This window comes from Prionailurus viverrinus, chromosome C2 (assembly GCF_022837055.1).
Source record: "Prionailurus viverrinus isolate Anna chromosome C2, UM_Priviv_1.0, whole genome shotgun sequence".
Classification (NCBI taxonomy): domain Eukaryota; kingdom Metazoa; phylum Chordata; class Mammalia; order Carnivora; family Felidae; genus Prionailurus; species Prionailurus viverrinus.
The window spans coordinates 39,034,089-39,048,554 of NC_062569.1; the positions used below are offsets into that span (position 1 = coordinate 39,034,089).

The 14,466-nt window shown below is 35.0% G+C and overlaps 1 protein-coding gene across 4 annotated transcripts in view; it reads right to left on the reverse strand.

Annotated features, from left to right (window-relative positions):
• Window positions 1–11,419, reverse strand: part of SLC9A9 (solute carrier family 9 member A9) — a 687,543-nt gene extending 676,124 nt beyond the window's left edge. For 2 of the 4 annotated variants that reach the window (XM_047875498.1, XM_047875496.1), the window contains exons 1-3: window positions 11,204–11,419; window positions 7,268–7,345; window positions 5,972–6,002 (exon numbers count right to left, since the gene is read on the reverse strand). The gene's annotated coding sequence lies outside the window, so the exon portion shown is untranslated. The remainder of the gene's footprint in view (window positions 1–5,971; window positions 6,003–7,267; window positions 7,346–11,203) is intronic. The other 2 variants (XM_047875495.1, XM_047875494.1) reach the window with 2 other exon arrangements.
• Window positions 11,420–14,466: the final 3,047 nt, after the last annotated feature.

The window sequence follows — 14,466 nt, forward strand, 5'->3', positions numbered from 1 at the left end:
TTAAAACAACATCTATTTATTCTTTGATAGTTCTAAAGGCCATAAGCCTGAAATAAATCTTTTGCAGCTAAAATCAAGGTTTCAGCAGGACCACAATCACTACAAACATTCTAGGGGAGAATACTTTCCAGAGACCAGTGCTGTATGCCCTTGCATTCCTTTCCTCCCTTCCTCCATCCTCTTCCTCTATTTCTATCACATGACATTCTTTTTTGTCTGTAGTCAAATCTCCCACTGCCTCCCTTATAATAGTACTTGTTATTATATTTAAAAGTCAGAGGGTGAGAGAGAGAAAGAGAGAGAGAGAGTCCCTATCTCAATATCTGTAACTTAATCACATCTATGAAGATCCTTTTTCCATATAGTAAAATTTCTAACAACTGAGCATCTTTAGAGGCCTGTCACAGTGACCAATGAAGTCTTCAAAAACTACTGTTTAATATTGTTATGAAATCACAAATTTTAACATATTTGATTAGTTTAAATCCATTGTGATCTTTATATAACCTATGGCCAATGAGGGCCTCAATTTGACTTCTGAATTCTTTTGATTATTTCTCTGATATGCAGTATTTCAAGATGTTCTAGTACATTTTTTTGCATAAACCTAGAGTCAGTCATTTCTTGAAGCAGCCATGGTTTCCTTAAAAAAGGCAGTGGGGGGCAGGGGGAAATGTCAAAATGATAATCTGGAAACCAGGGCCACTATTTGCTTCTGGTTGGTAATTTGTTTTTTCTAGGATTTTACAAATTCAGGGTTTTTATACAGCCTTTTCAGTTTTTTAACTCTTTTCTTCCATACTGATAATCTGCTTCTCAAGGTCACACAAATAGATTTAGAATATATAATTAGTCATTTGCTTTGTCCCATTTATGCCTTGTCGCATTTAAATATTTTAAATGTGTTATTCTATTTTTTGGCATAAAGCATTGATGTTAAAAAAAATCCGGTGATAATATCACTTTGATGCCTTTATTAAACATGTGCTCTTTTCCCTGGATTCCCAGAGGATTTTTTTGTTTCTTTAAAGTCCAGTCATTTTATTAGAATATGTCTTGGTCTTGATTTTTTTGGGTTGATATTATCAGGTAATAGAGTGCTCTATTAACATATACTTTATAATAATACTTTCAGCAAGTTTTTAGTATTCTTTTTTTTTAAGGAACTGTTATTTCATATGTTGAATTTTCTTTTTGTATCTTCAGTATTTGTCATTTTCTCTCATATCCCTTTTATCTCTTCATTTTGTTTGATTTTTGTTTTAATTCTCTTCTTTTAATCTACTATTTCTAACAAGAGATTACTTGAGTTTGGGGTGTATATTTTCTCTAGTTTATTTATCAGATCTGGTATAGTTTTCAATTATTTTTTGAGCTGTATCAACTAATTTCTGAGTTTTCCTAGTTCTGATTGTTTTTTCATATCTTGTATCTTTTCCTAATTTTTTATCTCATTTTGAAGTGGTATGTTTCAATTTGCATGTATGTTGAATATATCTTTCTAGCATGTTTTCTTTGCCTATAGGTTTATTCTATTATTGTCATGTTTTCTTATAGTTATTTGTCTGGTATTTTATTTCAATAGTTTTCTAATGTTCATTTCTATGTTGATTTAGTTTTCATAACTTCTTAGAAGATTTAGTTCAGATAGCTTCTCTGCTTAGATTCTTTTTATATTATTTTCATATATTAGTAAAACTACAATGGCTTGCTTGGGGCAGATTCTAGCTGCTTCCTTTTCCCTTTTATCTGGACCACCTTTTTCCTTCATTTAAGTTGTTCCTAATCTAAACAATTTTGTTTCATCCCAGAAGTTTCTGTTCAGTATGAAGCCTTGTACATGGAGGAAGCCCTAGTGGGTCAGTTATGAAAACTTATAGGAACTAGCCAACTTACTGGTTATTGGAAAATGTTAAACCTCTTCCAGTTTTAGCTACTATTCTCCAATTGAATTGCTATGATTTCCAGTGAATAACTTTTACTTTATGTGGGGTTCTTCAGTTCTCAGGTCATTCAGATACTCCATTACCTCTCTCTGCTTTTCCCTGAATAGACACGGACAAGATACAATGGCTTCTCCCTACCTTCTTGTATTCTGAAGCTGCCAGAGTAAAACTTTATTAGGGTGATGCTAATAGAAATAAGATACAAATGGTAACAAAAAGAACAGTTTCTTTCTTGTTTGTCTTGTGACAACCCTTTATTGCCCCCTATTGCCAGAACTTAACAGGGAGTAAACTGACCAATCAGAAATTCAATTTTCAGAGTTCTAATTCCAGCATTACAAAGCAAAATATAGAAGAGTAAATTTGAAGCTGAGAGATAATACCTTAAAAACTGGCTTCTGTTATATGCTCTTTGTAAACCGTGCCTTTTGTCATTGTATAGTCTTTATTTTATTTAGAACTTTTAATCTTAATACATTTTATCCGATTTTGTATATGCAATTGCTTTTCTTTTATGCCATTGTTTTATTTTCAACATTTCTTCACTGCTCTGTTTAAACACTTTTTTTAAAAGAATATATTGATAGGTTTCGGTTTTGTTTTGTTTTTTTTCAACCCAATCTGAGAAGCTGTTTTATACACTGGAGAAGTTAATCATTCATGTTTTCTTCCTTTCATCCTACTTTGTTTGCATTTAAAAAAATATTTCCTTATTTTCCTTTAACTATTTCTCTTAGTTTTCCTGTTTGATCATTACTAGTCTCTTTTCCTTGTTTTAATTATGAAATTCTATTGCACTTTTTCATGCAACTAGTGATTATATCTTCATACATTCAAAATTAAATCCATATGAAAGTAAGGGTTAAATGGAAATGAGATACCAACTATTCGTTTGCTAGGTGCTCTGTTCCTTCACTGGATGAGGCCTTTGGAACACTTTTATTTCCCCTCTCCCTGGCCCCAAACTCCTACGATTTGTTGATATATTTTAATTGCCTTTAGAGTCTATTATCAGGGTGCCTTTGCAGTATGCCACTTTTATTTCAAGAAGCATCAGTTAGTATTTATATTACACACACTCATTCACTCTGCATCTGTTTAGATATCTCTTTAAGGTAACAATTGTGTCAGAGCTCCTCATTCTTTCATTTACTCTATTTTCCCATGTCTGTAGATCTGTATTTTCTTTGTTGATTACAGTCCTTTCCTTTACTACTTCCTCAGTTGTGCTGCTGAGTGATATATTCTATTAATCTTCACATGTTTATAAACAACTTTCTTTGAAATTGACAATTAAATGATACCTTGATTGTATTAGAATCAATGGATCATATAGTCCTTTCCCTAGATATAAATTATACTAAATTTACTAGCTTCTAATATTGTAAATAAAGTGTTGGTTCATCTGATTCTTTTCTTTCATAATTATTCTTCCTCCATTAGCTAATTAGACTATTTTTTCTTTATCCTTGGGACTCAGAAATTTAACTAGATTATTTCTGACATGTCTATAACAAGATAGCATTAGGTCAGTGTGTGGAAAAAAATGAAATCTCAACAAAATGACAGCTCCTTGAGATATTGATAGATTCCATGACCATTTCTAATTGTATGATATTAGCATCTCCTTTGGGTAACCATTTTGTTTGCTAATTTGTGACTACTGGTATTTCCTTTTTCATTAACTGTTACTGAGGTCCTATCTTTTCTAGAGACTATAATGCAAATCTTGGAATTGGGGTTTGATTGCACCATTGTGTACAAATATACTATGATAATTTTGTCACATTAAGAAATCAGTTTTAGGGGCGCCTGGGTGGCGCAGTCGGTTAAGCGTCCGACTTCAGCCAGGTCACGATCTCGTAGTCCGTGGGTTCGAGCCGCGCGTCGGGCTCTGGGCTGATGGCTCAGAGCCTGGAGCCTGTTTCCGATTCTGTGTCTCCCTCTCTCTCTGCCCCTCCCCCGTTCATGCTCTGTCTCTCTCTGTCCCAAAAATAAATAAAAAACATTGAAAAAAAAATTAAAAGAAAAAAAAAAGAAATCAGTTTTTGGGGTGCCTGGGTGGCTCAGACGGTTAAATGTCGGACTTCGGCTCAGGTCATGATCTCACGGCTTGTGAGTCCGTGCCCCTTGTTGGACTCTGCTGACAGCTCAGAGCCTGCAGCCTGCTTCGGATTCTGTCTCCCTCTCTGCTCACACTCTTTCTCTAAAATAAATAAACATTAAAAAAATCTTTAAAAGAAATCGGTTATGATTGCTCTGCAATAGCTGATAGGAACTCTTCCTTTTCTGCAATGTCATTTTTAGTAAATAACTAAGTCTTTTTTTAAGTTTTGAGCCTATGGTCTTCTTTTCCAAAGTAGTGTTTTTCTTCATCAATCCTGCCAGTGTGAGCTCTTTTATTCTGTGGACAAAGAGCTTTCTCAAGTTCAAGACATTTTTTTACTATAAAATACTAAATTATTGATGCTACTCCATCGTTATTCTTCCACCTTTTGGAACTCCTGTATTATTCACTATTGGGTCTTCTGTATGTGTCCTTCAGTTCTCTGATCTTTTCTTTCGTACTTCCTGTCTGTTTATAATTTTGTTCTGTGCTTTGAGATATTCTTCCACTTGATCTTTCATGTTCCTGATGTGTGATTCATGTGCTAGTTTTCAAGTATGAAAATCATGATTCAAATCCTTGGGTTGGGATAGCATGAGATGTGGATACTACTTACTATTCTCTAAAATTTCCAGGCTAAAAACTCTGGTCTCAAATAAGCATATAACATCAGTGGAAATGAGTCTGGTCTGAAATAAGCATGTAAAATCAAATAATAAATTCTGTTAGTTTGCTAGGGCTGCCATAACAAAATACCACAGACTGGGTGGCGTAAACAGCAGAATTTTATTTTCTTAAAGTTCTAGAGGCTGAAAATCTAAGATTAATGTGCCAGCAGTGTTGATTTCCTCTGAAATCTCTTTCCTTGGCTTGTAGATGGCTGTACATTTGCTGCCTGTTCACATGGTCTTTTCCCTGTGTGTATACACCTCTGGTATCTGTTTATGTATCCAAATTTCCTCTTTTTATGAAGACATCAGTCAGATTGGATTAGGACCCATCCTAATGGCCTCATCTAACTTAATCAAGTTCTCTAAAGAACTTGCCTCCAAATATGGTTACATTCTGAGGTGCTGGGGGTTAGGATTTCAACATATGAATGTGTGTGTGGGGCGGGGGGGGGGGGGGTTACAAATCAATCATAACAACTGTCATTGTAAGAAGAGATTATTTGTTGACAATACACATTAAATAATTCTCATACCAACTGATGTGTAACAATTCAGCTCAATTCTTAGCATCAAGCTCTACCAGTTTAAGAATTTAGTCCCTCAAGATTGCACCCACTTCAGAAGCTATGCAAATAGGGTGCCAAGGATACTTACAGTTCTGCTCAGCAAACTAAACATTCTTGAGTTCCTGTGACTGCCTCCCTAGGTTTGATAACTCACTAGAACAAGTCACAGAACTCAGGAAAGCATTTTACTTGTGATTACCAGTATAATATTAAAGACATAACTCGGGAACAGCCAAATGGAAGAAGTGCACTACCTACCTTGCACCTTAATGAATTCAACTGGGAAATTCTCTGAATCCCATCAATTAGGGGTTTTTATAAAGATATTATTACATAGGCATGAGTGATTAAATTGTTTCTCATTGGTGATTAACTCAATCTCCAGCCCCTCTCCCCTCCCTGGAAGTTTGGGGTGAGACTGAAAGTTCCAAGCTTTTAATCATGGATTGGTCTTTCTGGTGACCAGCCCCCATCCTGAAGCTACTAGAGGCCTGCCTTATCACTGAGGAAATTCCAAAGGTTTTAGGAGCTTTGTGTCAGGAACCAGGGACAAAGAAAAATATTTTATTATAGCGTATTTGTGCAAAAAGGTGACACACTGCTTTTAAACCCTTGATGAATACAGACCATAAAAAAGTCATTTAAAAGCTGTAGGTCTACCTTTTAAGAGATTAAATTTACCTTTAAAGCAGACTTTCTCTTCAAGAATGGCCTGTAAAGTGAATGCAAATCAATTTACTCTTCCTCTTGGGAAAACTTCAGGTATCTTCAATGTAAGTATCTTAGAGAAGCTAAGCATTTTGTTTTGTAAACTGAATGTATCTAGGTGTTTGGTTTCTGCAGCATTTTTGGCTTCCTTGAAAGAAGTGTTTTTTTCTCTTTGGATTTGGATTGCCATGTGTATTATTGTTGCCGTTTTTCCTTGAACTTGTTGGAACCTTTCTTTTGCACCTTCCAGTCACTACGTGGCTTTTGTATTTATTGCCTAAGAATAACTGCTAATGTGATGCCTAATTATTGATTTTGTACTTTATATAAATGGAATAATACAGAATGTACCATCTTGTCTGGTTTTTCCTCATTTTGTGAAATTTGTCCATGTTGTTTAACACAGTTGTAAATGGTTTTATCATATATATTGCTATATCATATTCCATGGTGTGGATATACCACAATTTATTCTTTGTTAATGGACATTGGAATATTCTTGTTTTCTGCTATTTCAGTATGGCAATAAATATGTCTGTTGGTGAATGAATCCATGAGTTTTCTCTTGGGTATAATCTTAGAAACAAAACTGTTAGGTCACAGGGTATGCATATGTTCACCTTTAGTAGACACAGCCAAACAGTTCTCCAAAGTACCAATTGACATTCCAACCAGTATTGTATAAGAGGTAGGATTTCTCCACATTTTTGCCAAGTCTAGTATTAAAGGTAAGATTTATTGTTTTTAAATGCCTTCTTAAGTCTTCTGCTTGTTGTCTCCCTCCCCCACCAACCATCATTGGGTTTTTTTCTGATTGATTTCTAGGAGTTCTTCACATAATCTGGATACCAGTCTTTGTCAAATACGTGTATTGAAAATACTTTCTCCTACTCTGAGTTACTTAATCATTCTCTTAATGAATACAAGTTCTTAATACAGACGGATTTATCATTTTACCTTTATGTTTAGAGCTTTTGGTATTTATTAAGAACTCTTTACTGATGTGTAACAAGATTAACCTTGTCCAAAGAAAGGTATGGCCCTCATCCCAGTAACTTAGTTACTGGGAGGTAACTGTAAGCCCTTGGAATGTCCTGCCGCAAAGGAGTGTCTTTGTTTACCTGGGGGCTTTAAACCATGCCAAGTAGTCTATACTAACAATGTGATTTATGGTGAGGACCTTGTCCCATGTGGTATCACACTGACCTCTGGAGGAGCAGAATACTAAGATCAGCAATATGGGAAGAGAGCCATGACTATGTAACTTACCCCCCAAAAAACACTGGGCACCAAGGTTTGGTTGAGCTTCCCTGGTTGACAACACTCTGTCTGCATCACCACATATCACTGTTGGGAGAAGCAAGCACTGTTAACACAATGCCACTGGGAGAGAACAACTAGAAGCTCTCTATACCAGGTCTCTCCTGTACCTTGCCCTATGTACCTTTTCCTGTTGCTGATTTTAATCTGCATTTACCATGGTATAAACTGCAACCATGAATATACCAGCTTTGCTGAGCTCTGTTCTTCCCTGGGGGTGATCTTAGGTATTTCCTGAATCACAACCTATTATAAGTCAGACAGAAGTTCTCCTGTTACCTTTGAAAAGCTTTAGTATTTTATCATTCACATTTAGTTTGTAATTCCTAAAGGAAATTGATTCTGGTATTTGGCATGTGAAGACAGATCAATATGTACATGTTTTTTCATAATATTCACTTGATCTTGTATCATTTATTATAAAGACCACCTTGGGAACTACACTGTTTAATCACTTTTGTTTTAAGTCAGCTGACCACCTGTGTGTTTTTACTATTTGTATTTACTAAGTACTCCAGTGTTTTGTTCTTTAAGAATAACTCGGTCATTCCTCATTCTTTGTAGATATGTCTGAGTTTTCAGCTTGTCAATTTAATTAAAAAAAAAAAAAAACACACAACTTGGGATTTTGATGGGGGTTATGCTGAATTATAAATTAACATCTTTGTAATATTAAATCTACTAATCCTTCAACATGGTATATCACTCTCTCCATTTATTTAGACCTTTGTCTTTCAATGATTTGTAATTTCCAGTGTAGAGTTGGTGTCCATCTTTCTTTCTTTAGCATTATTCCTATCTTTAGATTTATTCCTAAAAAACATAATATTTTAAATGATGCTGTAACTTATATATTTGGTATGTATAAAAAACCCAGAGAATCTACAAACTATAAGAATTAATGAGAAATATAGGGGCTTCTGGGTGACTTAATCAGTTGAGCGTGTCAGACTCTTGGTTTCAGCTCAGGTCATGATCCCAGTGTCACACTAGGCACTGAGTGTGGAGCCTGCTTAGGATTCTCTCTCTCTCTCTGTGCCCCTCTCACATGTGTGCTCTCTCCCTCTCTCTTTCTCTCTCTCTCTCTCACCCCAAAAAAAGAAAGAAATGTAGAATTGTTGTTATATGTTATAATAAAATATTATAATAAAAATACTTTAGTTCTACATATAAGCAACAAATAGAAAACAAAATATAAAAAAGATAGGCTAATGTTTTATTAGAGAAAAATATTTCTCTTTATGGCTTTTACAAACTTAAGAGGAATTTGAGAATAATTTTTATTTTATTTTTAAATTTTTTAATGTTTATTCATTCTTTGAGAGAGACAGAGAGAGAGCATGAGCAGGGGAGAGGCAGAGACAGGGAGACACAGAATCCAAAGCAGGCTCCAGGCTCTGAGCTGTCAGCACAGAGCCCAATGAGGGGCTCAAACTCACAAACTGTAAAATCATGACTGAGACAAAGTGGGACGCTTAACCGACTGAGCCACTCAGGTGCCCCAAGAGAGTAATTTTTTAAAATAGAACTTTTAAAATACTGTCCCTGAAATTTCCTTTGCAATTATTTCCAGTTTTAAGAGAAAAAACAATGTAAGAAATGTAAGTTATTGGTAGTCATCTTGGTAGAAACATATATTCCAATAAATGAATAAACATTCATATTATAATTTAATGATTTTTATAGGAAAGTTTTTTACTATTTACTGTTGGTTATCTCTTTGGTATTTGAGACAAACACTGAACTTTTTCTTTTTTTATGCAGATTACATTACTTTGCTTCAATGTCTTTCATTACATACAGTTCAAAAATTGAGTACTAGTATCTTAAAGACTTACAAATCAAAACTTAATAACAAAAACTAAAATCTGCTCTTATTTAGAGTTTAAAGCTTGCTTTTAAACAAATCCTAGGACTTCGATTACTGTATTTACTACTAAGTCGGCAAACTTATAACTGCAATTAGATTCTATTTTATTTTAGAATGATATATTATCTATAAAAAGACAAATTAATTATGACATTCCAGTTTAATCTACTAAGTTGCTATTTTTAATTTGTCAACAAGTTCTAATAATGGTCTTGTTACCTTGTGATTAGATCAGCACACCATATATTTATATATAATTATTTAAGTTCTAAGTATCAGGCTAATCTTCAAGGAAGCTTAATTATAATAAATAAATATGTACTATTTTGTGATTAATTCCTGGCTTCTCAAAAAAATAACTAGAACTCTACTATTTCCTAAGGGGGAAAAAAAGAGGAAAAAGTCCTGCATATCAATCCACTTTCTTTAGTAAGTACAAGGTAGCACAAGGACAGAAAGTAGAAGATGGTCTGTCAAATCAGACAGATCAGTGAATCAGTTACATTTCAAAGAAGGTAAATCTGTTGTGGACTAATAGTTCAATGGGCCACACTCTGGAATTAGATTACATTGGATGATATGACATCTCTACAGTTAGTTCCTGTGATAATATGATTTATGACAACCTTGGAATTTCCTGAGCATAAGAGCAATGGAAACATTGATTGTTATATTTTTTCTGTCTTCAGTTCCTGAAAGAACTTCAGAGCCATAAAGGTAAAATGAGTGTCTTGTTATTCATAACATGCCTCTTTCCACCACAACTGGGTTTACATTAATGGGTCACTTTTGAAAAGCACTGAAGGATGGGGGCTGGTTGCCAGGTGAACTAACCAGGAATAGAGGGTTAGAACTTTTAGTCTCACCCCTTGATAAGAACAGAGAAGAGGGAAGGGAGGAGCTAGAGGCTGATCAGTCACTAGCGGATTGTGATTTAATCAATCATACCTATGTAATAAAGCCTCTATAAAACCCCAAATAGATGTTCTGAGAACTTCCAAGTTGGTGAACACATGGTCAGGGAAAGTGGCACACTTGGGAAGGTCATGGAAGCTCCTAGTCCTTTTCCCATACCTTGCTGCATGCATCTCTTCCATCTGACTGTTCCTGAGTTACATCTTTTTAAAAAAATTTTTTTTCTAATGTTTATTTATTTTAGAGAGAGACAAAGCACAAGTGGGGGAGGAGCAGGGAGAGAGGGAGACACAATACAGAGCAGACTTCAGGCTCTGAGCTATCAGCACAGAGCCCTACGCAAGGCTTGAACCCATGAACCGTGAGATTATGACCTGAGCCAAAGTTGAACGCTTAACCAACTGAGCTACCCAGGTGCCCCGAGTTACATCTTTTTGTAATTCATCAGTAATCTAATGAATAAAATGTTACTCTGAGTTTTGTGAGCCACTCTACCAAATTAATCAAAACCAAGGAGAGGGTATGTGAGAGAAGATAGGTGATAACCTGGACTTGCTACTGGCATCTGAAGCGGAAGCACAGACAGTCTTGTAGGATTGAACTCTTAACCTGTGACGCAAAGAAGGGGTCATGGGAATCTCTGATTTATAGCTGGTCATTCAGAAGCACAGGTAACTACCTGGTCTACCAGGTAGACAGTGTCAGAATTGAGTTAAATTGTAGGACACCCACTTGGTGTTGGGAGAATTGCTTGTTGATATGGGGAACCCCCCAACACACACACATACACACACACACACACATATCCCATATGTTAGAATTGGTGGCCACAATCTTTAGTGTTCCAAATGGGAATTCTTAATTAATTACCTACAGGGTTTATAAGCCCTTTTGCAAGGAAAAACAAAAAAACATATCTCGACTATATAATTTTGAATACTAAATACCTATTATGTTTGATACCCAAGTACAAAACATAAATAGCCTTCTTCAGCTGTGGATCATCTTTACAACTGGCACAGCCATTAGGCTAAAGACTATGGCATGGCAGGTCTTTTACCTATACATGTGATTTCCATTAAGGGATCCGGTAAAGATACCTTACTTAGAAGTCCAAGCTTTAGCTACTCAGAGGATGCTTTTGCTCTGTAAAGGGCAGCTGAGGCTCCTCTTCAAGCTTTCTGGCAGACTTGCTTAGCCACAGCAGTGGGCTATAGCTGCTTTCATTCACCAGCGGTGGCCAGTAGATTCATTCACCATCTACAAGCCAGTAGATGCAGAGAGGTAAGAGACATAGGATGTAAGGCTTAAGAAAACAGGCTGTTAAAGGAGAAAGAAGCAAAATTATTTTAGTGCACACAACTTACTCTCCCAAAAGGAGTTCAATGCAAATATAATGTTGGTAACTTCAGGAATTTCTAACTTGTTTATGCTCTTTCAATATTGCTTAGACCTCACTATATATCACAGATATATAATAAAGCTGGTATATATCTCTGTCTCATCCACTGGACTTGGAGAACCCATACCCTCAGATTCTTGAACTTGGGGTGGAACTGAATAAAAGGAACTTTCCGTATGTATGCCAATCCATAAAATAGGTAATAATAATGTTAACTTACAAAGGTGTACACATTTTGGGTTAACTTTTCAAAAGATCTTAATAACTGGGTATGAAAGTAACCTCTCATTGAAATGGTGTTAATTTTTCTGTATTTTCACATATTATTTCCTTTGCGGAAACAATGTGGGAAAAAAACCGAAGTATTCAAAATTTACTACGAGAAAAACATGCCTCTCTGGATCAGCCTAGCCAATAACAATGAATGTTAATTTGAATTAATATAAATCATGAATTAAAGGTTCCAGTTGCATTTGAGCTAAATTGCATTGTTTTGCACAAGTCAGAAAACTACTATAATTCAATTATAACAAGCAAAGTCCTCTGGTGTTTATGAGTTTTATACATCCAATGGAGTCAACTGTTTGATGATAGTGAACCTGTCCTAAAAATTACCTACATCTAGTTTTTGATTTCAAATACAATAAAATGTGTTTAAAATACCATTAAAACACTGTACACAACCTGTCCTTAAAGTAATCAAATATATACCAATTAGATCATTAACATTACTTGGTAAAGAGTTACAACTAATGCTGTCAAGTGTTTGAACTGTAGGCAATGGAGTTAGAAACCAAAGAAAAGATCCTGTCATTTGTGGGAAAATGACTGTGTAAGTCTTTTAACTACACTGAGACTAATATATTATTTACATCTTGATAACTATAACTGTAAGATTCAACAGCTAACTTAAACTTAGAAACACAAATGTGGCACTAAAGAAAATGGACAGAGGGAATTGTATTTGTATCTGCCTCATTCTTTTCTTCTCAGTATCCCCATCTCAGCAAATAATAAATCTAGTGGGTTAGGATAAAAACCACACAGTGAGAGCTGTTGCTTCCCCTTCTTTCACATCCAAACCTTGAGTAAATTATGTTAGGTATGTATTCAGAATATATCCAGAGTGTTCCCACCAGTGTCCTTGCTATCACCCATCCACCTATCCAGTAACTACTAGTAAACAACTTCTTAAAAAAATAATGTTTGAGGTACTTCAGTACACAGAGAATGGCCCTTTTGGCCTTTACAAAAGAAATAAACTTCTTACCTATCCTGAATCTCACTACAGTGCGTTGTTCCAGGACATAACTGCCAGGGCACCTAAAAGTCAATATTGAGAAAATTAATGGCTAGGTAAGATTCTAGCAATAAATAAATAATATTCACCCATGAAAACTTAAACTAAATGATAAAAATCCCAATCTCACTAAGAAATACATTTCGATAAAGTATTACTTTCTATAATTATTCAAAATTAGGATATTTATATGTTGATCATCTGTATATTAGTAACAGTCACAATGATTAAAAAAATTTTCCTGGATTGACTTAATTTTAGAACATTAGGACCACAAGATATGGAAAAAATATTAATATACACATTTTTTTTTTTTTTGCTGCAGCAAACAATGATAACCAGTAAGACTTTTATGCCTAAAACCATTCTATATAAGAATAGAATTCTGTAGGTCTGGGTTTCTTAGTAGCATACCACTACTGACATTTTGGGCTAGTTAATTCTTTGTTGTTGAGAGTTGCTTTGTGTAATGCAGAATGTTTCACAATATCCCTGGCCTCCTCCCACTAGATACCCAGTAGCCCCCACTCCCTAGTTATGATACCAAAAATGTCTCCAGATATTGCCAAATATACCATGGGAGGGAGGCAATAGTCCCTGAGAACTATTGCTGTGAATGTAAAGGACAGAACAGCAATATAATGTAATACTTATTCAAGCAAAGTGTTAGTTCACTTTTTAAAAATGGATGAGTATCAAAATACTATATTTAATTCCATTGCATATATTTAAAGGAGTGACTGCTACTGTAAAATGCCATTTTACAATGCACTGGAAATTACATTATTGGCCATTATTTAAACTTATGGGGAAGAGCTTTGGATGTTAGCTTATATTCCATTAGTCAAAAGCATCCTGTAATTTATAGGATAGGTGGGTAATGTACTGTATCACTCACTTACTGATCTTTCTTCAAACCCTAATATAGTACTTAGAACACTCTTGAGTTTCTCTCTTATAGCTCTAAGCCTTTTTGTTTTTTACCTTGAGAAATATATTAAATTTTTGAACACTATCTATCTTGATAAATGTCTAGAAAACTTAACTGAAGGTATCAAGGCTTTTACACAAATGTAAAATATTTAGAGACAAAGCAAGTATTTTTACATTCAGTTTGTGTAGACTGGTGATCTTTTGTATTTCCACTCTTCAAATGATGCCTAGAGAAATCCAAGGATTTGGAGGCTGAGAATAGTTTAAGAACTCCCAAGATTTTGTCCACACATAGAAGCAATTCTTAAATCCTGTTACTAGTCACCTAACTAGTCTCTAAGTATGGTCCAATTCTCTCAGCTTAATCAGTTTACTGTCAAGGATGCTAACGGATTCATTCTAGCTATAAACATAAAAATGTATGGAGTGTTTTTGTTTTAAAGAATTTTCACATAAATTATCTGGTATTAATCAAACACATCTCCAGGACAGGTAAGAAAGATATTAGGGATAGGAAATTTTTAGTTTAGTAAATGACTTGCCTAGTTTACAATTCAGCAGTGGCAGTAGCAGCAGCAGAGTTGACATCTCCAGACTAATGACACCAAATGCTTTTCTTAGGAAATCCTCATTTGAGATTTTGCTCATAACTTCACATTGTATGGAGTTCTGGGATGCTTGAAGGCAAATTAAATAAAATTACTGCCAGAGGTGGCAGAGAGTCCTTA